The sequence below is a fragment of the Triticum aestivum genome, chromosome 7B (genome assembly GCF_018294505.1).
Source record: "Triticum aestivum cultivar Chinese Spring chromosome 7B, IWGSC CS RefSeq v2.1, whole genome shotgun sequence".
Classification (NCBI taxonomy): Eukaryota; Viridiplantae; Streptophyta; class Magnoliopsida; order Poales; family Poaceae; genus Triticum; species Triticum aestivum.
In genome coordinates this window covers 190236098-190258884 of record NC_057813.1, presented here as the reverse complement: position 1 = coordinate 190258884, position 22787 = coordinate 190236098, and positions in this window count along the sequence as shown.

Genomic DNA, 22787 nt, shown 5'->3' with positions numbered 1-22787 from the left:
GCGTCGTTGTCGTTCTCGTCACACCGCACTTCCTCTTACTTGTCGTCTCCCTTCATGCCTCCCAAGATCCGCCTCCGCTAATGTCATGTCGTCGCACGTCGACAACTTCCACCGGCACGGGCCACGCTCAGATGCCAATCATCTACGACTCCCAAGTCTGCTTGTCTCCACCACAGCCAACGTCACCGCCGGTCGAGTTGTCAGCGCACATCATGACCTTTTAGGTCTCCTGCTGGCCTGAGGAGGAGGAGCCCGACGAGGCCAGCCACGTCCTTGTCATCCCGCTGGTGGCACGGCAAGAGAAAGGGTATCGCATGTGGCACAACGTCCCTTGGGAGTACAAGCCCGACGACCGCGACGTAGTACAGAGGATGGTGCCCCACGCATGCATCACAGCAGTACCACGTCGTCCCGCCTCATATTTCTTTTTTATGCATCTGTCAGCACCACACCGGAATATTATCCCCATACATCCAACCAGGCATCCATGATTCCAGACTTTGGATCATCGTCATGGGGACGGAGAGGTGTGTACATGCACATCCCAGCAGCGTATATTTCTACCTCCCCAAGTTCCCATCACTTATTGAAGACTTTGTTAATTTTATCCTTGTCAAAAGGTACATCTTCGTTGCAATCCGGGGAGAAGTGCACATACCACTGCAAACTGATCATGCAATCACTTGCGGCAATCAAGTTGAATAGTTGTTGTCTCGGACGCGAGCGTGGCGGTAGCCTCAACATCTCTCACTAGAAGCGCCCAGGAGGAGCCGTGTTGGGAGGAGACCTAGCTCATGGATGCGAACTTTGGCAGAATCGCAGGAGGAAGGAAATGGAGAATGGCTGGAGGAGAAGAGGTAGAGGTTTAGCCACATGACTTGGAACACAAGATGGGATCTTAAATCTGCATTCAAGGACGTCAATCGAAAGATGCATGGAAACTCAATTTTTAGATTAGGTGCATGTTTCAACTCTCCCATATCTGAGAGAATCGGTTTTAGTTATCAATGGTCAAACATTTTTCTCGACAACCTTTCCTTGGACAATGCTCATTTTGTTGGTTCTGATCATAAAGTGGAGGTACGAACAAACCTGGTTAACCTCGAAAACACTATTACTAAGTTCGTGTAATTTGATGTTATAGATGGATTAATTATTTCAGATAGTTAATTTTGTAGGAGAAGATAAAATACAGTTTCTTGAACTAATAATTATTAAATAACTCGAAAACACTTGTTGGGTAATCTAATTGTTTTTAATACAATTCTTTACAACTTACTTATTTAGATTTGAACAATAGGGTTTCGTAAACTGTTAATTATTGATAGCTCATTGGTCAGGCATGTCCCTTGCTTAAGAAGATTGTCTGTTCACGGAGTCTTAGGGCTCACAACGCAAGCTCCAACACTAATGCTAGGATTGATTTCTGGTTAGTTTTTCCCAGTTCCCCATCCAAGCCCAGTATATTATGTTGTGTATGCAAAAGTAATCACTGGTGCTTCATAGGCCTTTTTTCTACATAAGCCGATTTGCTAGAGTTTGACGCTAACAAGAGCACTAAAAACTAGGCCTACAAATATTTCCCTCAACTAACTAGCAGATCCAGATGAGATTTGCCCATCTTAATAATCGAAGCCCTCAGGTTTTCTGTCATGAAGGGTACATATGAGCATGCAAACTAATCCGAGAATCAAATGCACACATATACCACTTTATTTCGGTAGTGTAATGCCTTATGTGCATCCATCATAGCTACTGCAAACTAATCGAAGCCCTCAAGTTTTATCTCATGAAGGGTACATATGAGCATGCAAACTAATCTTAGAATCAAATGGACACATAAACCACTTTATTTTGGTAGTGTAATGCCTTATGTGCATCCATCATCTGTACTCCTAAAGTCTCAGTACGTAGGTCATCGCTCTTTGGTTCGTTACTGCCCACCCCATCAATCGAATAGGTAAGTCCCACTAATTTATTCCTTACCTTATGGTCTCCCTTTAATTACGCAAAGAGAAAAATCAGCATGCAATCGCTCCTACCATAGTTTTAGTTAACGCACGCACATCTCCCCCATTAAAATTGGGACAGAATCCTTTTCTTCCCTGGAGGCAAAACTCCTGCCAGAAGAAGATGCGATCACCCTCCCGCCTTTTCACATCAAAACCTAGCGCTTGGTCGCTCCATCATTGTCGATCTTGTCACACATCGCTTTCCCTTACCTATCATCTCCCTTCATGCTTCCCAAGATCCGCCTCCTTTGATGCCATGTCGTCGCGCGTCGTCAACTTCCGCCCGCACGGGCCACACTCGGATGCCAATCATCTACGGCAACCAGCCCTGCTTGTCTCCACCACAGCCAACGACACCACTGGTCGGGTTGTCGACGCAGATCATGACCTTGCAGGTCTCCCACTAGCCTGAGGAGGAGGAGCCCGACGGGGCCAGCCACGGCCTTGTCATCCCGCTGGTGGCACGGCAAGAGAAAGGGTATCGTGTGTGGCATCGCGGACCTTAGGAGTACAAGCTCGACGACTGCGACTAGTACAGACGTTGGTGCCCCCACGCATGCATCACAACAATACCATGTCGTCCCGCCTCATATTCCTTTTATGTGCATCTTTCGACACCATACTGGAATATTATCCCCATACATACAACCAGCCATCCATGATTCCACACTTTGGATCATCGTCATGGGGACGGAGAAGCGTGTACATGTACATCCCAGCAGCGTATATTTCTACCTTCCCATCACTTATTGAAGATTTTCTTAAGTTTATCCTTGTCAAAAGGTACATCCCCGTTTCAATCCAGGAAGAAGTGCACATACCACTGCAAACTGATCATGCAACCACTTGCGGCGATCAAGTCGAGTAGTTGTTGTCTCGAACTTCGATGGAGCGGCAGCCCCAACATCTCTCACCAGAGCCATCCCAGGAGGAGATGTGCTGGGAGGAGACCTAGTGATGCGGAGCATCCAACGATCACCCCCATGGACGCATCTACATCTCCTACGACACCACTTGGACCCATGACAAGAGCATGTGCAAGAGCTCTCGAAACCGAGGTGACATCACTCCTCTCACAACTCCCTTTAGAATCACACGAGACATGGCTACTACCTCAAACGGAGACGCTTTGCATACTCAGGTACCAAGGAGTTAGCCATGGAGAGGCTAAGGAGCAAGGAGAAGCGGAAGCGGAAGACAAGTGTGAAGACGGAGAAGAATTCAGCCAAGTCCCAGGTTGGCCGGACGATCCGGACGAGGTCCCGGATGATCCGAACAGAGCCCGGACGATCCGGATAACGTGCCCAACGACACCCGAAGCTGCTCCTCAAAGCCATACCATCCGGACGAAGTCCCGGATCATCCGGACCCCAGCCGGACATCTGGACCCCCCCAGACATCTAGGCCATCGCCGCCACCCCCTGCCCCTTTGACTCATCTGGGCCATCCCCCGGATCATCCGGACACTGACTCGGATCATCCGGCTCCCCGCCCGAATCATCCGGACCCCGCCTGTGTGCGTGTGTTGGGCCGAGGCCCGTGTACCCCTTCGCCCCCTTAGCCTATATATATGACTCCTCCACCTCTCTTCAAGGGTTAGCGTTGCGATAGCTCATTTGTGAGATAGAGCCTCGCTCATCCATCCGGATCAGCTCCTTCGAGAGAGATCGTGCCTCTTCGGAGAAAATCCACTTGGATTTAAGACCCCTAACGGGAAGAACTCAAGACCTCCTCACGGAGAAGAACCGGTTACCCTATGTATCGTCCCTTGTTGGATTCGGATCGTGTATCTCTTTATGTTTCGAGGATCTAGCATATGTGTGACCATCTCTTGTTGGTTGAGTGATTTCTCTTGTGCTTCCCCTCATTTTCCCCTCGTTTCCCCCTCGTGTTCTTCGTGTTCTTCATAGGATCCCATCCAAACGTGTTCTTCATGAGCCGCGTTGATCATGTATTTGGAGCCCCTGCCCCTCTTTTTCTAGCTTGATTTTGTTGATTTTGGCCAAATTCGAATATCCCCACCAAAAATAGCCCCAAAATGTTTGTGATTTTGTCACATCCCTAGTTCTGGTATGCTATAGGCTAGCCCTTCATGTGTGCATCATGTTTAAAATTCTCAGAAACTTGAAATGGGGATTGCCTAAACCCTAGCATTAGGAATTCACTAGGTTCAACCAAAATATTTCCAGTAATTCCAAATGGCTTTCAAAAATGTTCATCATTCTTGGAAAATGCTGGAAACAGTAACCAGAGGTGATGCACATTTTTCCATGACATATTTGGGCTCTGGATTAAATCATACTCTATTTGCATTTGGGCATTTAAATGCTATTAAATATTTTAAATGCTAAAATAATCATAAACTAAAATGTTTGATGTTGGTTATATTCCAACCAGTGGCATTGTGTAGTTTCATGATTTTTGGGTCTGTTTAAGTATTTTTAATAAAGCCCTAAAGATTACAGAATAAATAGAAAATTGTAACAGAATTAGAAAGAGAGAGGAAGGACTCACCTGGGCCACCTACCTGGCTTACCTGAAGTCTCACCTGTGGCCTGGCACTATTGCTGGCGGCCCAGCCCACCAGGCAACATGCCAGTCATCCCCTTCCTCTCGCCAGTGTGCATTGTGCGTGGCGCACGCACAGGAGGCGAGGGCCACCTCCTGCTTCGCGCTGGAGGCTCGTCCTCCTCCCTGACCCCGTGCCTGGAGACGCCCGAGCACCCTCTCACTTCTCCCTTGCTCTAGCCCCTCCCCCTCTCGTTTCTGTGCTCACCGAGAGGAGCATGTCGCCGCCGTCCACCATTCGCATAGCCACCGAGCCCTCCTCGTCCTCTGCCTGTGTCCAGAAGCTCCGCCGAATCGCCATAGACCTCTCCGACGACCCACACAAGCCGGGACGCCCTGTAGAGCTGCCCTCGACGCCGTCTTCCTCATCGGTGCCGCAGATCGCCGCCGTCAAATCCATCGCCGTCCGTGCCTCCCCAAGCTGACTGAGACCGCCTACGGGACCGCTGTGAGCTCTACTAGCTTTCCTCTCTTCCCTCGTAGTCTTCTCCCCCCGCCGTAGCCGTGCTAGCCACCGTACCAAGCACCGCCGTCCGCCATGGACGCCGGGCATGGCGCTGCCGTGCCACTCCGCTCAAGCCGACGAGCCTAGCGAGCTCCTAGATGTACCAGGAGGCCGCAGATCCCCTTAGCTGGCCTCGCTGTACCCTGCAGCACCCCGCGCCGCTCGGGGCCGAACTCCGGTCGCCGCCCAACTCGTCGCTGCTGCTGCTACAGCCCGCCTCGCGACCTGCTACCACCTCCGCTGGATGCGCGGGAGCACGGGCTCCCTCCCGGTGCCCTCAGCGCACCCAGCCGCTGCCCCTAGCGCCACTCCGGCGAGCCTCCGCCGCGAGATGTGGTCGCCGGCGCATAGTCCAGTGACGCTGACGTGGCAGGATTAGATTAGGTGCTAATCACCCAGTTAAATAACCCCTGTTAACCCCCTGAGTCAATGACAGGTGGAGCCCACCAGTTAGATTTGATTTTGGCCAATGCTGACGTCACAGTGACGTAGTGCTGACGCAGTTAACTATTCTCTTGATTAAAAATAATTCAGGAAATTCCATAAAATAGCCAAAACTTCTAAAATTCATATAAATTCAACTGTAACTCCAAATGAAATAAGTTATATATGAAAAATGATCAGAAAAATCCAATCTATCCATCTGTACCATTTTCATGCATGTTAGAACAACTTATAGCTGCTGTTTAGGACAAATCATATAAATGGCATTTGAATATCCACATATGGAGTTTGAATTTGAACCTTGGGTTCAAACCAACTTCATTTAACTTGTTGCTAGTTGCATTAGCTCAAACCACAGCATATTGCCATGTCACACTCATGCATCATATTGTTGCATTGCATTAATTGTGTTCTTTCTCTGTTGCCGGTGTTTGTCACCCCTCAGTAGACGTTGTTCCGATTATGAGTTCGATGACACCGATGAAGAACTATTACTATCTTCAGAAGTGCCAGGCAAGCAAAACCCCCTTGTTCATTCCGATACAAACCCACTCTCTCGCTCTGCTCTCTTTTACTGCATTAGGACAACAATGATTCAACTGTTACATGCTGCGGTAGTTGAACCCCTTATCCTCTACATGACCTGTCATTGCCACAATAAATAGATGAAACCCACTAGCATGAGTAGGAGTTGTTTGAGCCCTGATGTGCCTACTCATCCATGCTTGTTTGTCATGCCTGCTACTGCTTAGAGTTGAGTCAGGTCTGATTCATCGGGGATGAATTGGAGGTGTGTGAACATGTCCTACTGTGTGTGAGCTAAGTGTGTGAACACGATTTGGTAAAGGTAGCGGTGAGAGGCCATGTAGGAGTACATGGTGGGTTGTCTCATTGAAACCGTCCTCAGGAACTGAGTTCTGTGTTTGTGATCCATGAAAAGTTACTACCACACATTGGGTTTCGGTAACTCGGCCCCTCTCGACTTATTAATCAACATGATCTCTGTCCAGGAGTTGCAACTAGTTTTTGGTGTCTGTAGGTAGTGTTAGTAGTCTACCAAGTGGCACTCGGTACAGGTGGGCTTGGGACAGACTAGGCATAGTGGCCCGGTGTACCAAGTAGCACCCGGATGGTGAGCTTGGGAACCCTGCACACATCGTTTGGGGCCGTGAGCGACACCCCGGCCGGATCTCCTTGCGGATGGAACCCAAATAAGCGATAAACCTGGACGAGAGACTTGTGTGGTTAGTCAGGTCGTGGCCGACACCCTCGTTGGGCTCCCGCTTGAAGGTTGCCGAGTACATGTCGTGTAAACGGCGGTAAGTGGTGAGAGCGTGTGTGAAGAAGTACACCCCTGCAGGGTTAATATGATCTATTCGAATAGCCATGTCCGCGGTAAAGGACTTCTGGGTTGCCTGTACAGTTCATAGACAAGTGAAAGTGGATACTCTAAAATACGCAAGATAAGCGTGAGTGCTATGGATGGCGTTCTCGTAGGGAGACGGAACGGATCCATAGTGGTGTATTGATATGGTGAATATGTGGACTCGTGTGCGCCACCTCAAAAGAGTTACTTGCAGTCGTAGTACAGGATAGCCACTGAGTCAAAGTTGGCTTACTGCAGTTAAACCCCACCATCCCCTTTGTTGATAATGATGCATATGTAGTTAGATCTGATGTAAGTCTTGCTGGGTACATTGTACTCACGTTGCTTAATTTATGTTTTTGCAGAGAGACTTCAGTCTCGCTAGTAGTACCGCGTGGACTTCGACGTTTAGCTTGTTACCTCAGCTACGATCTTGTGCCCTCGGCAGGATCTGGTAGATAGTCAGGCTTCTCAGCCTTTTCATTTGTAGATGTCTGTACTCAGACAGGTTAAGCTTCCGCATGTGCTTTGATTTGTATGCTCTGATTGTTGGGTCATGAGATCCATGATTGTAATATCTCGCTCCTCGGAGCCTATTGAATAAATACTTGAGTCATAGAGTCATGTTGTGATGCCATGTTGTATTTGCACATATCGAGCATATTGTGTGTATGTTATTGAAATGCTTGGTATGTGTGGGATCTGACTATCTAGTTGTTTATCCTTAGTAGCCTCTCTTACCGGGAAATGTCTCCTAGTGTTTCCACTGAGCCATGGTAGCTTGCTACTGCTCCGGAACACTTAGGCTGGCCGGCATGTGTCCTTCTTCGTTCCTGTGTCTGTCCCCTCAGGGAAATGTCACGCGATGAATTCCGGAGTCCTGTTAGCCCGCTACAGCCCGGTTCACCGGAGTCTTGCTAGCCGAGTGCTACAGCCTGGATTCACTCGCTGATGACCGACACGTTCGTTGTTGGGTCATGTATGCCTGTCCCTGTAAGTTAGTGCCACTTTGGGTTCACGACTAGCCATGTCAGCTCGGGTTCTTTGTCATATGGATGCTAGCGGCACTATCATATACGTGAGCCAAAAGGCGCAAACGGTCCCGGGCCAGGTAAGGTGGCACCCGTGGGAATACCGTGCGTGAGGCCACAAAGTGATATGATGTGTTACATGCTCGATCGGTGTGACTTAGGATTGGGGTCCTGACAGTTTTGGTATCAGAGCTTGACTGCCTGTAGGATTACCAAGCCAAACTGGTCGAAGTTGAGTCTAGAAATTCTTTAGTTATATAAGGGAATTGATTGTGGGATGGGAACATAAGGCTCTTTTTACTCGTTTACCTTATGACCTTCTGATCTGAGTCATCCTATCTTTTCTACGGGGTTAAGAAACTAGGCTTTCTCTTCTCTCTATCAGGATCACGTGTTACTAATCTGTAGACTTATAGGATTAATGGATTTAAGCCTCTATTCAGTTTCTACTACTTCCGTATGTTAATTGTTGATCTCGAAACCTTGATATTGTGCTTCTGAGTGGCTATGCCCCCATTTTTGTAGCATGTCTCCAATCCTTTTCGAGCATTTACAACCATTATGTTGTCCGAGTCATCCCAGGTTTCTAAATAGTCTGATGCATTTGCAAATTCCCATTTCCCTTCCCGATGTTTCTTTGGGCCAGATTAAGCACACTAAACGCTGAGTTGAGGTATTCTATTGCCTCGACATTTATGTTGGAGTTATTATTATGACCCTAGGTGTCTCAGGGGATCATCTAGTAGTCTAGCCATGTTTTGTGATCCCAGTGTGATGACTCTGGCCATCATTCCCGAAAGCATCCCGTGATGCCACTTAGTTAGTAGGCATCCCACTTTTGGGTTTGAACCCGAGATTCACCCTACTTACTGCATGTTGATAGTGTTTGCTAGTGCCTTTAGGATATTGGTAACCTTTGCGATAGTCCTCGAGGTCTGTGGTATTTCCTTCTTCCAATACCATGAACTGCCTATGGCAGAAGTTCTTTTGAACCAAAAGATCACAACCAGAGTGCTCTTGATGAGTTCTCGATTCTATGTTGTGACTCTGCCAGTTCTACCTTTCTGCATGGGTTATCCGAAAGAAACCTGTTGAACTTGGTTCGACATGCTAATCCATGCATCCATAACTCAGAAAATCATATGTTCCTTTGAGTTGTCCCCCTTAGTTGTCTTCTGACCTTCATCTATCAATTGATAGTCAAGAGTATGTATGTATTTGTTCATTGATGCCTATTACTCTTGTGGTCTGTCAAGCCATTCTATTCCAGAATGACTAGGAGAAACAAACTCCAGTATCTCATCCATTTCCAAGATTGGATCAAAGTAGTTGTACTTCGCAGATCAAAATACCAATCCAACTTTTGCTCCGTTCTACCTTTGAGTGTTACCATCTTTATGTCAAGAGTGTCATGAGAATTGCACCACCTCTTACGAATTCTTGACGCAGTGATACTTCTCGCCATCATCATTCGCTCCTCGGTTTCGTGTTGTTGCAACCGGAATACCGGCAAGTGAACCGTGATGTGTGAAATCAATACTCCTAGCAACCTTGTTGCTTGGTAGTTAATGGACAATAATTTCATTCTTAGCATGTTGGTTCTTGAATCATTATTCTAAGATTGATCGTGCTACCTAGTCCTTATTCCGGGCGCACTCCTCGATCAATGAGTCAGGATCATATCGGTTCCTCGCTGTTTTGATCATATCGTCTTGCCGTGAAAAGCAAGATTAATCTCAAGCTTAGTAACCTATCGGTGGATCGTGATTTTCCGAATATCTTCTCGAAAGTGTTACCAGGTGGTCACCTGACCGCTATGTTGAGTTCGCGATCAAGTTGGTTTCTTGTAAACCACCCCCTTTCTCCAAGGATCTGTGTTGGATACCCTGAGCTAGTTGGTCAAGCTAAATAACAACTTGGAGAGTTGGAAGATAAAAGCTTGTCTAACCTAGTTCATTTCCAAAGGGATATCTTGTGTTTGTGTGTTGTTGTAGAAAGATGATTTCTTCATCAATTGGTCCTCGTGATCAGTTGTTGAACCTATCAAAACTTTGATTTGAGTGTGGGCTATCCTCAAATCAAGTCAGAACCAACGATGTTCATAATGTTGTCTTACTCGTGGTTGATCCCTCGAGCATACACCATTACATCTTTTGGTCTGACCAATACTATCACATTGTTCACATAATGGTGGAAATCAAGTGATATGGAAATTTCGATGAGTTGCTGTTGAGCCATCAGCAGCATTTTGTCTCCTCCATCATCCATGTTGAACATCAAGCTAGTGTTGGAAACTTTATAAGCATTATCTTCATGACCCGTTCGTGAAGCATATGTTTGGACGAAGGAAGTGAGTCCCTATAATTCATGTGCACTTGATGAAAGTCTCCGCCATGAATTTGAGAAGGCTTGTTTTTACCTCCTCTGGAATCATTCCAAGTCAGTCATGCACTTGCGAAGTACCCTATGGTTTGGTAGGTTGGCCGCCTCCATTCTATATGTGTTTCCTAGCACACCAAGCCACTGACTGATTTGTTCAAGGAGAAGGAGTTCCTTCATAAGAGCTAATCCGGACTTATGAAAGAACTTTGATATCCTCGATGATGGTTCCCTACCGGAACTCGGTAGTGTTTTATTGTAAGACTACCATGTGATCATGTTTTGTCTAGGACAACGTGTTCACATGTGTGTAGCAGAACCAGCTCATGTTTTGGAGCTTGCTATCGTAGTTCATTTCCCGAGAATCTCGCAACGTCATCTCGTCGATTTGTGTTGCAAACTTTCATTTTTCTTTCTAGACTTGATGAGTCTGGAATATCCTGTCACCAACCAGATCTGAATCTCAGGCAGATATGATGGTTGGAACATTTCTCAAGAACTATAATATTGGTCTCTCGATAACCGGTAAAGTGGATGTCGTGGCCAACACACCCAGCCGGAAGACCTATTATTGTAGTATCTTGATTGAAGAAGTTGGCCACCTCCCCATAAGGATCTCGCAGGATTTACCTCCTTAGTTATCCCTTATGGATTCTTGAGCTCCCGAAGTCCGACCTGTTACTTGATGTTCTAGATACCAAACCATATCTATTAATGGTTACGATAGCACATCAATGAGAACATTAGAAGCGGAGTGCTAAATGTCTCTCGGTCGATCATCCAGATTTTGTTCCCTTGGCCCCGCTAAGGTGAAATCTGAGAAGGTTATCTTCCTTTGTATCTGCATCGTCCATCGCTGTTCATCATGGTAGTACGTTGTGTTGCCAGGATCCTTGACACGGATATTGGTAAAACCTTGATGAATATGGAAATGCTCAAGTTCTTGAGGGCACGCACAAGCACTAGGTGTTATCATCGACACTAACTGGGATTGCTCTCAGTTTCCCACGGTTATGCTATAACTTTTCAAACAGTGGACTCACTCTCTACTATTGAGCTTCTCCCCAGTTACTAAAATCATTCCCTGTGTTGTTTTCAACAAGGTAACCAACATCATCCATTCTAATCCGGGTATGCCATTCTACCGAACCCCTCCAAACGACCGCTCAATAATTGCCTTAGGCTGGTATAAAGAGTTTCAATGATCTCTGAATCAAAGGTAATTCTTTTTGCCACTTAAGGGGATATATCTACGAGTCACCTTCTCTAAGGTGCCCCGTTATGGAATCATGGCAATTATTCCTCGCTACTCTGAAACCTTGCACCATCTTACTTAAGCATTGTGCTTACCAAATTGAACCCTTGTCATCTGTTACTATCCACCTCTCTCGATGTATGTGTTTGAGTCCCAGCTCAAGAGTTGATCTAATGTCTCACTCCATGAGTTGATCCTGAGTGCTCGATCTTCGAGGAGATCAATTTCTGTAGAGTTTCTCCCTGTCGCCATCATGCTGGATGAAGATCTCGAAAGCAAAGGCGTCAAAATCAATTGGAGCAATAAATCAACATCTTCGAGAAGGGCTATTGGATCATGAAGATCGTGTTAGCTTGTGACCCCTCTGACTTCTTACCTCACGACTTGAATCTCGGGACGAGATTCTTGTTTAGTAGGGGTAAGCTGTCACATCCCTAGTTCTGGTATGCTCTAGGCTAGCCCTTCAAGTGTGCATCATGTTTAAAATTCTCAGAAACTTGAAATGGGGATTGCCTAAACCCTAGCATTAAGGAATTCACTAGGTTCAACCAAAATATTTCCAGTAATTCCAAATGGCTTTCAAAAATGTTCATCATTCTTGGAAAATGTTGGAAACAGTAACCAGAGGTGATGCACATTTTTCCATGACATATTTGGGCTCTGGATTAAATCATACTCTATTTGCATTTGGGCATTTAAATGCTATTAAATATTTTAAATGCTCAAATAATCATAAACTAAAATGTTTGATGTTGGTTATATTCCAACCAGTGGCATTGTGTAGTTTCATGATTTTTGGGTCTGTTTAAATATTTTTAATAAAGCCCTAAAGACTACAGAATAAATAGAAAACTGTAACAGAATTAGAAAGAGAGAGGAAGGACTCACCTGGGCCACCTACCTGGCTTACCTGAAGTCTCACATGTGGCCTGGCACTGTTGCTGGCGGCCCAGCCCACCAGGCAACATGCCAGTCATCCCCTTCCTCTCGCCAGTGTGCATTGTGCATGGCGCACGCACAGGAGGCGAGGGCCACCTCCTGCTTCGCGCTGGAGGTTCGTCCTCCTCCCTGACCCCGTGCCTGGAGACGCCCGAGCACCCTCTCACTTCTCCCTTGCTCTAGCCCCTCCCCCTCTCGTTTCTGTGCTCACCGAGAGGAGCATGTCGCCGCCGTCCACCATTCGTGTAGCCACCAAGCCCTCCTCGTCCTCTGCCTGTGTCCAGAAGCTCCGCCGAATCGCCATAGACCTCTCTGACGACCCACACAAGCCGGGACGCCCTGCAGAGCTACCCTCGACGTCGTCTTCCTCATCGGTGCCGCAGATCACCGCCGTCAAATCCGTCGCCGTCCGTGCCTCCCCAAGCTGACTGAGACCGCCTACGGGACCGCTGTGAGCTCTACTAGCTTTCCCCTCTTCCCCGTAGTCTTCCCCCCCCCGCCATAGCCGTGCTAGCCACCGTACCAAGCACCGCCGTCCGCCATGGACGCCGGGCATGGCGCTGCCGTGCCACTCCGCTCAAGCCGACAAGCCTAGCGAGCTCCTAGATGTACCAGGAGGCCGCAGATCCCCTTAGCTAGCCTCGCCGTACCCTGCAGCACCCCGCATCGCTCGGGGCCGAACTCCGGCCGCCGCCCAACTCGCCGCTGCTGCCGCTACAGCCCGCCTCGCGACCTGGTACCGCCTCCGCTGGATACGCGGGAGCACGAGCTCCCTCCCGGTGCCCTCAGCGCACCCAGCCGCTGCCCCTAGCGCCACTCCGGCGAGCCTCCGCCGCAAGATGTGGTCGCCGGCGCATAATCCGGTGACGCTGACGTGGTAGGATTAGATTAGGTGCTAATCACCCAGTTAAATAACCCCTGTTAACCCCCTGAGTCAATGACAGGTGGAGCCCACCAGTCAGATTTGATTTTGGCCAATGTTGACGTCACAGTGACGTAGTGCTGACGCAGTTAACTATTCTCTGGATTAAAAATAATTCAGGAAATTCCATAAAATAGCCAAAACTTCTAAAATTCATATAAATTCAACCGTAACTCCAAATGAAATAAGTTATATATGAAAAATGATCAGAAAAATCCAATCTATCCATATGTACCATTTTCATGCATGTTAGAACAACTTATAGCTGCTGTTTAGGACAAATCATATAAATGGCATTTGAATATCCACATATGGAGTTTGAATTTGAACCTTGGGTTCAAACCAACTTCATTTAACTTGTTGCTAGTTGCATTAGCTCAAACCACAGCATATTGCCATGTCACACTCATGCATCATATTGTTGCGTTGCATTAATTGTGTTCTTTCTCTGTTGCCGGTGTTTGTCACCCCTCAGTAGACGTTGTTCCGATGATGAGTTCGATGACACCGATGAAGAACTATTACTATCTTCAGAAGTGCCAGGCAAGCAAAACCCCCTTGTTCATTCCGATACAAACCCACTCTCTCGCTCTGCTCTCTTTTACTGCATTAGGACAACAATGATTCAACTGTTACATGCTGCGGTAGTTGAACCCCTTATCCTCTACATGACCTGTCATTGCCACAATAAATAGATGAAACCCACTAGCATGAGTAGGAGTTGTTTGAGCCCTGATGTGCCTACTCATCCATGCTTGTTTGTCATGCCTGCTACTGCTTAGAGTTGAGTCAGGTCTGATTCATCGGGGATGAATTGGAGGTGTGTGAACATGTCCTACTGTGTGTGAGCTAAGTGTGTGAACACGATTTGGTAAAGGTAGCGGTGAGAGGCCATGTAGGAGTACATGGTGGGTTGTCTCATTGAAACCGTCCTCAGGAACTGAGTTCTGTGTTTGTGATCCATGAACAGTTACTACCACACATTGGGTTCCGGTAACTCGGCCCCTCTCGACTTATTAATCAACATGATCTCTGTCCAGGAGTTGCAACTAGTTTCTGGTGTTTGTAGGTAGTGTTAGTAGTCTACCAAGTGGCACCCGGTACAAGTGGGCTTGGGACAGACTAGGCACAGTGGCCCGGTGTACCAAGTAGCACCCGGATGGTGAGCTTGGGAACCCTGCACACATCGTTTGGGGCCGTGAGCGACACCCCGGCCGGATCTCCTTGCGGATGGAACCCGAATAGGCGATAAACCTGGACGAGAGACTTGTGTGGTTAGTCAGGTCGTGGCCGACACCCTCGCTGGGCTTCCGCTTGAAGGTTGCCGAGTACATGTCGTGTAAACGACGGTAAGTGGTGAGAGCGTGTGTGAAGAAGTACACCCCTGCAGGGTTAATATGATCTATTCGAATAGCCGTGTCCGCGGTAAAGGACTTCTGGGTTGCCTGTACAGTTCATAGACAAGTGAAAGTGGATACTCTAAAATACGCAAGATAAGCGTGAGTGCTATGGATGGCGTTCTCGTAGGGAGACGGAACGGATCCATAGTGGTGTATTGATATGGTGAGTATGTGGACTCGTGTGCGCCACCTCAAAAGAGTTACTTGCAGTCGTAGTACAGGATAGCCACTGAGTCAAAGCTGGCTTGTTGCAGTTAAACCCCACCATCCCCTTTGTTGATAATGATGCATATGTAGTTAGATCTGATGTAAGTCTTGCTGGGTACATCTGTACTCACGTTGCTTAATTTATGTTTTTGCAGAGAGACTTCAGTCTCGCTAGTAGTACCGCGTGGACTTTGACGTTTAGCTTGTTACCTCAGCTACGATCTTGTGCCCTCGGCAGGATCTGGTAGATAGTCAGGCTTCTCAGCCTTTTCATTTGTAGATGTCTGTACTCAGACATGTTAAGCTTCCGCATGTGCTTTGATTTGTATGCTCTGATTGTTGGGTCATGAGATCCATGATTGTAATATCTCGCTCCTCGGAGCCTATTGAATAAATACTTGAGTCGTAGAGTCATGTTGTGATGCCATGTTGTATTTGCACATATCGAGCATATTGTGTGTATGTTATTGAAATGCTTGGTATGTGTGGGATCTGACTATCTAGTTGTTTATCCTTAGTAGCCTCTCTTACCGGGAAATGTCTCCTAGTGTTTCCACTGAGCCATGGTAGCTTGCTACTGCTCCGAAACACTTAGGCTGGCCGACATGTGTCCTTCTTTGTTCCTGTGTCTGTCCCCTCGGGGAAATGTCACGCGATGAATTCCGAAGTCCTGTTAGCCCGCTACAGCCTGGTTCACCGGAGTCTTGCTAGCCCAGTGCTACAGCCTGGATTCACTCGCTGATGACCGACACGTTCGTTGTTGGGTCATGTATGCCTGTCCCTATAAGTTAGTGCCACTTTGGGTTCATGACTAGCCATGTCAGCCCAGGTTCTTTGTCATATGGATGCTAGCGGCACTATCATATACGTGAGCCAAAAGGCGCAAATGGTTCCGGGCCAGGTAAGGTGGCACCCGTGGGAATACCGTGCGTGAGGCCACAAAGTGATATGATGTGTTACATGCTAGATCGGTGTGACTTAGGATTGGGGTCCTGACAGATTTGTTGGTTTTGATGATGTTTTGTTTATTTTGATCCATGGATTCATTGTGTTGGATCTTGCCTTTCTCCCCCATCCCACCCTCGAAATCCATCCAAAATCACAAATTTCTCCCCGATTTCGAGTTCATCTTGAGCCTTTCCTGTGCGCAGTTGACCTGCCCGGATCATCCGGACCTTGACCCGGATCATCCGGCTCCTGGCCCGAATCATCCGGTTACCTCTGCCGAAACTGCATTTTCTGCGGTTTTTGTCCACCGCCACCTACGCCTCCGCATACCCACTTCGATCACCAGCACCTAAACTCCGCCAACCCCACGGCATACCCCACCGTACCACGATTCGACTCCGGTTTTGTGATTTTGAGTTGTGGTTCCCGAGTCCTATTGTGTTTCGGCTATATAGGTATGGTGTGACATCAACATCACCACCGCTCATCTTCGTCGAGGACTCATCATCGCCAAGGACGGTAACCTCGACGACATCTTTGTCTACGTTTTGCCATTGCATTGATAACCACCATAGCCTTACTTTTGCGTTGCTTACCCATTGAGACTAGCCTTTGAGTATTGCCGGCAACATGACGTGCACATTAGTGATCATACTTCCCATAGCATACATACCATACCATTGTGGTGCATATCTTGATATCATCTCTTGTGTCACAAAGTTGTCATCGCTTACACAATTTCTATCTTGGTTCGTGAAGTTTTGCATGAGAAAAGAGCTCAAAAGATAACGAGCCAAACAAGCTTTTAAGCAAAAGGAAAGATAAGCAAAGAGCTTATAAGCAACAACCATAGCACCATACTACATTAAGATTGTGATATCCGATCATCTTAGATCATACCACTGAAATACCATACATATAGCATACTTGGGATAGAAGTCGTTGCATTTTTGCCTAGTAGGTTGTGCACGAGTTTCGTATCCGCCTATTGTGCAATCGTGCTAGCGTCTCTCTAGTGTTGTGCAACAAGAGCATTTTCGTGGACTCCACATTTTTGCTCATTTTTGGTTTGCACAACCCCACTTATCTATTTGCGTGTGTGTTTCCGTGTACCGCTACTTGCTTGGTCTACTTGTTGCATTTGCGAATTTGCGGATCTTTTTCAACATCTTTGAGTCTAACTAACAATTGCATCTTTTGAGCCACCATCCTAACCGAGCTCCACCAAGATTTTACTTGTGTAGGTGTGAGAACCGACAAGAATTGGTACCAATTGTGCTATTTCCTTGGTCCACATTTGAGTGATCATTGATCTGTAGGATATATGCCCTATAGGCAATAATAAATGATATTATTTATCTCTGAGTTCATAATTATGTTTATGTTCCATGCTATAACTGCAATGATTCTCGAGTCTGCAATATCCACGAGGCTCGAAGGAAGACTCATATGCACGTGTGGAATAATAAACGGTAAGAAGTATTCCTAGTTTGGCCTCCAAGACTAGCTCAAGTGTTGCATGATGGTTTCGTTTTCCTGATCATGGGCATGTCTATGCCAGCAACTTTGAGGGCACAATGTTAAGAGAACATTTGTGTTGAATCGACCCGGTTTGATGTTATGCTATGAGATTCATTCATCACAAGTTAATGGTAAATAACACAGAGATGGTTAATGTTTGCATGATTCCTTAGACCATGAGAGTATCGAGTTTCTTCATGCTTGCTTCATAATCTTTGGGGTTTGTTAAACGTCATCCGTAAATGGGTGGCTATTACGGTGGCTTACGGGTTCATGGAAAAGTGTGTCAAGTAACTTGATAGCTCAAGATTGGGATTTGCTCCTCCGACAATGGAGAGATATTCTCGGGCCCTCTCGGTGTTACGGTATCCATCATCATCTGGCCAGACACAGTGTGATTTGATCACAGGGATGCCGGAACACGGAAGCGAGAAAAGAGAACAAAACCAGTAACGAGGTAACTAGCATAGTGGACAAGTTGTTGATCCACGGGGATGCAAGTAAATCTCACCTCGGGTCTTTGTAACATATCGCGAAGCAACAGGAATAGCACACGACAATTGGAGGTTCACTCGAATATTCATTCGTGTGGGTATAGGGGTCAATATGGGTGTCCACGGCTCCGATGTTGATCATTGATCGGAAGGGGTTCTGGGTCATGTCTATACTTCACCGAACCTATAGGGTCACACGCTTAAGGGTCATCTATCTGTTGAATGCTAGACAAGGAGTCTGAGAGAAAATCACCGGAAAAGTTTCGGACACCGGAAAAGTTTCGGACAGCGGAATCGTACCGCAGAGAGAGGTCATCGGATAAGTTTCAATGATACCGAAAAGTTGTTTCGGGATATACCATTAAGTCAAATTGGTTTCGGCACATGCCTGATAATTCTTGGAGGGTGCCAGAATCATTCTGGAAGCTTTTTGGAATTTTCTGAGATAAAAACCAGAAATGTTCTGGAGTTGCCGGAACCACTTCAGATGCGTTTCGCACATGAAAATCACTAAAATGGAATTGTTCCAGAACGCGTTGAAAATTATTATGGTGGGTATTGGAAATGTTCTAAGCCCACATAAATATTTTCAGTTCGAACGGACGCTGAAAAATGTCGTCGTGAATAGTGAAAGTGCTTTTTGGGATATTTTATGGAAAGCCACCTTTTGGGGCTTTACTCAAAAGATCTAGGGATGACATGGATGGATTGGGAGGCCCTCATGGGGGACCCCAAAGGGTGTGGCCGGACACACTTGGGGCTCCACCTTGGAGCCCCTCTTGTTCCTTGGTTTCACTCTTATGCCCTTGAGGAAGGACTTCATTCATGTGCATTTTGGGTTTTTGTGTTAAACTACCCTACCCCTTGGGATTTCCTATAAATAGAGGTGGAGGGGCAGCCCTCTACACTCACTCTTTCTCACATACAAGTGCCATGCAATGATCTGGCTTCTCTCTCCCTCCTCGCGAAATAGTTTCGTAGAGCCGAAAGGGTGTCTGGGTTCCGGCAGGAACTAGTTCTGGACGGCGAAGCCCTGCCGGATAGATGATACCGTGTGTGCGCAACTCTGTAGAGAGATCGTAGTTTCGGTCTTAGTTCGTGAGTGCCTCCCGAAGGGCTGTCCGTGTGACCGTTCGAGTTACGAAGGTCCTCCCGAAGGGCTGTCCGAGTGACCGTTCGAGTTTCGAAGGTCCTCCCGAAGGGCTGTCCGCGACACCGTCCGGGGGACTATTTGACCGTCTCCCGGAGGGCTGTCTAAGGAGCAGATGAGGTTATACATCCTCGTGGTTGGGAGGTTGTAAATCCTAGCTGTGGGGATCTGCACCGCCGTTCGTCATCGACTCTACTTCTCGCTGCGCTACGAGTCGGTAACGAAAAAGATCAAACCATGTATGCAGTCTCCATAGTGGTCCTGGGCTGGTGCGTAGGTCGGAATTTTTTTGTTTTCTGCTGCGTTCCCCTATAGTGGCATCAAGAGCCGTGCTATGCATAGATGTAGGTTACGATCTAGAATACATGGAGATGTATGGGTATTGCATAATATAATTTTGGAGTAGATGAGATCTATTGCTGAAAATTATTTATGCGGGTGACAGATGAAATTTGTTACCCGGCGTTCTTGTTGCTTCCCTAGAATTTGTGTTTGCTCAATCTCGAGACAGCATGGTGGAATTTGACAAAGTTCTGGCACTCCGTGATCCTGATTGATCATGGAAGTGCTATCAGTTCTTTGGGTTCTGCCGTAGTCAAAAGAAAGATGAAATTCGCAGATGAAAGGGCATTGCAGATATGATCTGCACGGGGGTCATGCGTTGACGAAGTTTAGTATGGGGCTCGAGATTTAATTATCTCATGTTTCATACACCCCGAGATGTTAATCTAGCAACTTGAATAATCATACTTGATGATAAAACGTTGGTAGCTACGGTTTAAGTCTAAACCTTAGAAGCCACAAAAAACAAGTCTGCATGAACCGATTAGAAACGTCTAACTTGGTTTTGCAGGAGGGTTTGCATGTGCATGTGATGTGGTATAGCAATGCTCATATTCAATTTGATTATGTATGAGATGACTATATGATGTAAATCGATTAACATGACCTGCGTGTCATGATTCGGCATGATGGCTGGAGCCATACGATTTGTCACTTTAGTGACCTGCGTGTCAACCTTAAGTAATGCACTTATTTTATTAGCTATAGAGATAGCAATATTATTTGGTGCATCGACAAGGTGGTGGCAATCTTAGCGAAGGTGAACGCCGACGCAAATGCCGAAGAGGAAGAAATGAAAGACTTCTCCGTCAGAAAGGGCTATACCATATCATGCTATTATGAATTGCCTGAGATGTTTATCCCTTATGATGCACCCTTCTTGATTGCGCGGTAGTCTCTTTTTATTAGGGTGATCTCTCACAAAAATATCAAGTAGTTAGTGTTCTCCCAAGTGTAGCACCGTCTGAAATTCGTATCTTTTCGGGGTGCGCTATGTACACATGAGCACGAACGAATCGAGAGGAATGAGGCGGGTGAGGTCAGACCTCACAGCAAGATCACTTGGTTGCCTTTGACGTTCAGGCAGGAGAGTACTGAGCTTGGAACACACCCATCGAAAGATGAACAAGAATCACATAGAGATGTGATCGGCAAGTTGGCCTACCAATTGAAATTCGTGTCATCAGTGATGAACCCGTCAATGGCATCGAATAGAAATATGGATCTTGAATCACTCTAAATCAATTATGAGAGATATTGATTTGAGTGGGAGCGCACTATTGAATTAACATGCTTAATTCTTAGTCCAATTAATTATGAACATTGTCTAAGTGTTTCTTGCAAAATAGTTGTAGAATAATGGCTCGCGTTTCCACCTTCCCTGTTAAAATTGAATAGCTGTTAATTATCTGGTTAAAACTTTACGATTGGTAACGTAATGTGAGGATTGTCCTCAAAAGTGCCGAGAAGGACTTTGTCCTATCGCATACTTTCCTTATCCTCCTGCTAATGCTATGGATCATGTGACTCTCGTCCTTCAATCCAAAAGCTAGAATTCTATTACGGTCAAGTGGAATATGTTTGCTTCCATGAAACCCAAACTTCGAAAGTTGGGATAGTTATATGATATTCATGGAACTGAAAATTAATTTTCAGATACAAACAAAGGCTGAAAGATATGAAATATCCAAAGTAATGTTTGTTTGCAAGTATTAGTAAAAGTGTTTACTATGCATTTGACTGTTGGGAAAGGGATCCAGAAGAACGCCTGTCATATGATGAAAGGTGAATAAAACAACAACTTAAAGAGAAAGGAAGTGTCCAAAGGGTGTTAGTGTGACTTACACACCTAGGAAGTCCGGGGCTAACGCCACTCTTAAGTTGGGTGCTTCTTTTGCGAGTAGGAGAAATACTAAAAGTTAAACTGTTAGAAGTATAAACGCAGAAAGAAAGATGACTGGAATATCCAGCTCATGTATGAATGCCATACAAGTTTTTGATGTATAAGTAGGCTGGTCAAAGATACAGTTCTTGGGAATTATGGTTAAACATGTTAATCACTAATTCTTGGGTATTGTGAGTTAATCACAAAGATACCCGCTTGATTGCATTCTGTTGCGAATCAATGTAAGAGATACTATGGCCTAAAAAGACTAGCCAGAAATGAGGTTAAGGTATACACAGGGAACACAGTAAATGTTACTATACCTTCCATCGGTGTATTGCCATCTATATTTATTTTCATAATTCATTTAGAGTTTTACAAACTCTAGCCCATTGCATCAAGTATCTTGCAAGAAGGTTGTTCATAAGAGAACTATTTATGTTCGATGTTATGAATAACACAAGGGCCATACTTTCATTATGAATGAGATGTATGTTATGAATATTGATAATAATAAAATACCTCTGGGTTTACTTTCATAATTCATTTTAGAGTTTCATACACTCTAGCCCATTGCTCAATGTTTTGTTGCAAAAGAGTTGTTCATAAAACCAACAATTGTTGTTAAGTATTATGAATAACATGAAGGGCCATGCTTCCATCCAAGATGAGATGTATGTTATGAATATTGATGGTAATATGATACATCCATAACGCTGACGCTAAATGTCGCGAGACTATGAGAATACCACACATGTGTGGCACTACATTTGGTCACATTGGAGAAACCCGCATGGAAAAATTCCATTATGATGGTTTTTGAAGTCATTTGATTTTGAACCATCTGACACTTGTAACTTTCCTCCGAAAAGTGAAGTGACTGAAATATCGTTCACAGGCCATAAGGAGCGAGCAACAAACTTATTGGTGATCACACATTTTGATGTGTGTAGTTCAATAAATGTTGTTGCAAGTGGTGGATTTATTTATCTTCAGAAATGACTCAAGTAGATATATGGATATTTACTTGATGAGACGTAAGTTTGGATCTTTTGAAATCATTCGAAAGGTTTTCAAAAATGAAGCAGAAGTTATTGTAACAAGAAAATTATGTTTCTGCAATTTGATTGCACAAAGGAATATTTGAGTTACATGTTTAGCGAATGTCTGATGAGTTGTGAAAGGGGTTTCATAACTTGCACCTCCCGGAACACCACTGCAAGTGAAAAGTCCGTGGAGATGTAATCTAACCATTTATGACATGGTAAGATTAAAGATGACATAAATAAATTTGCCATTATCCCTTTTAAAGTGATGCTTTAGAGACTGCGAATTTTACACTGAAAAGAGCTACATCGAGTCTGATGAAATGAAGCCATGGTATGGTACGCCCAACCATGTTATATCTTTTCTTAACAT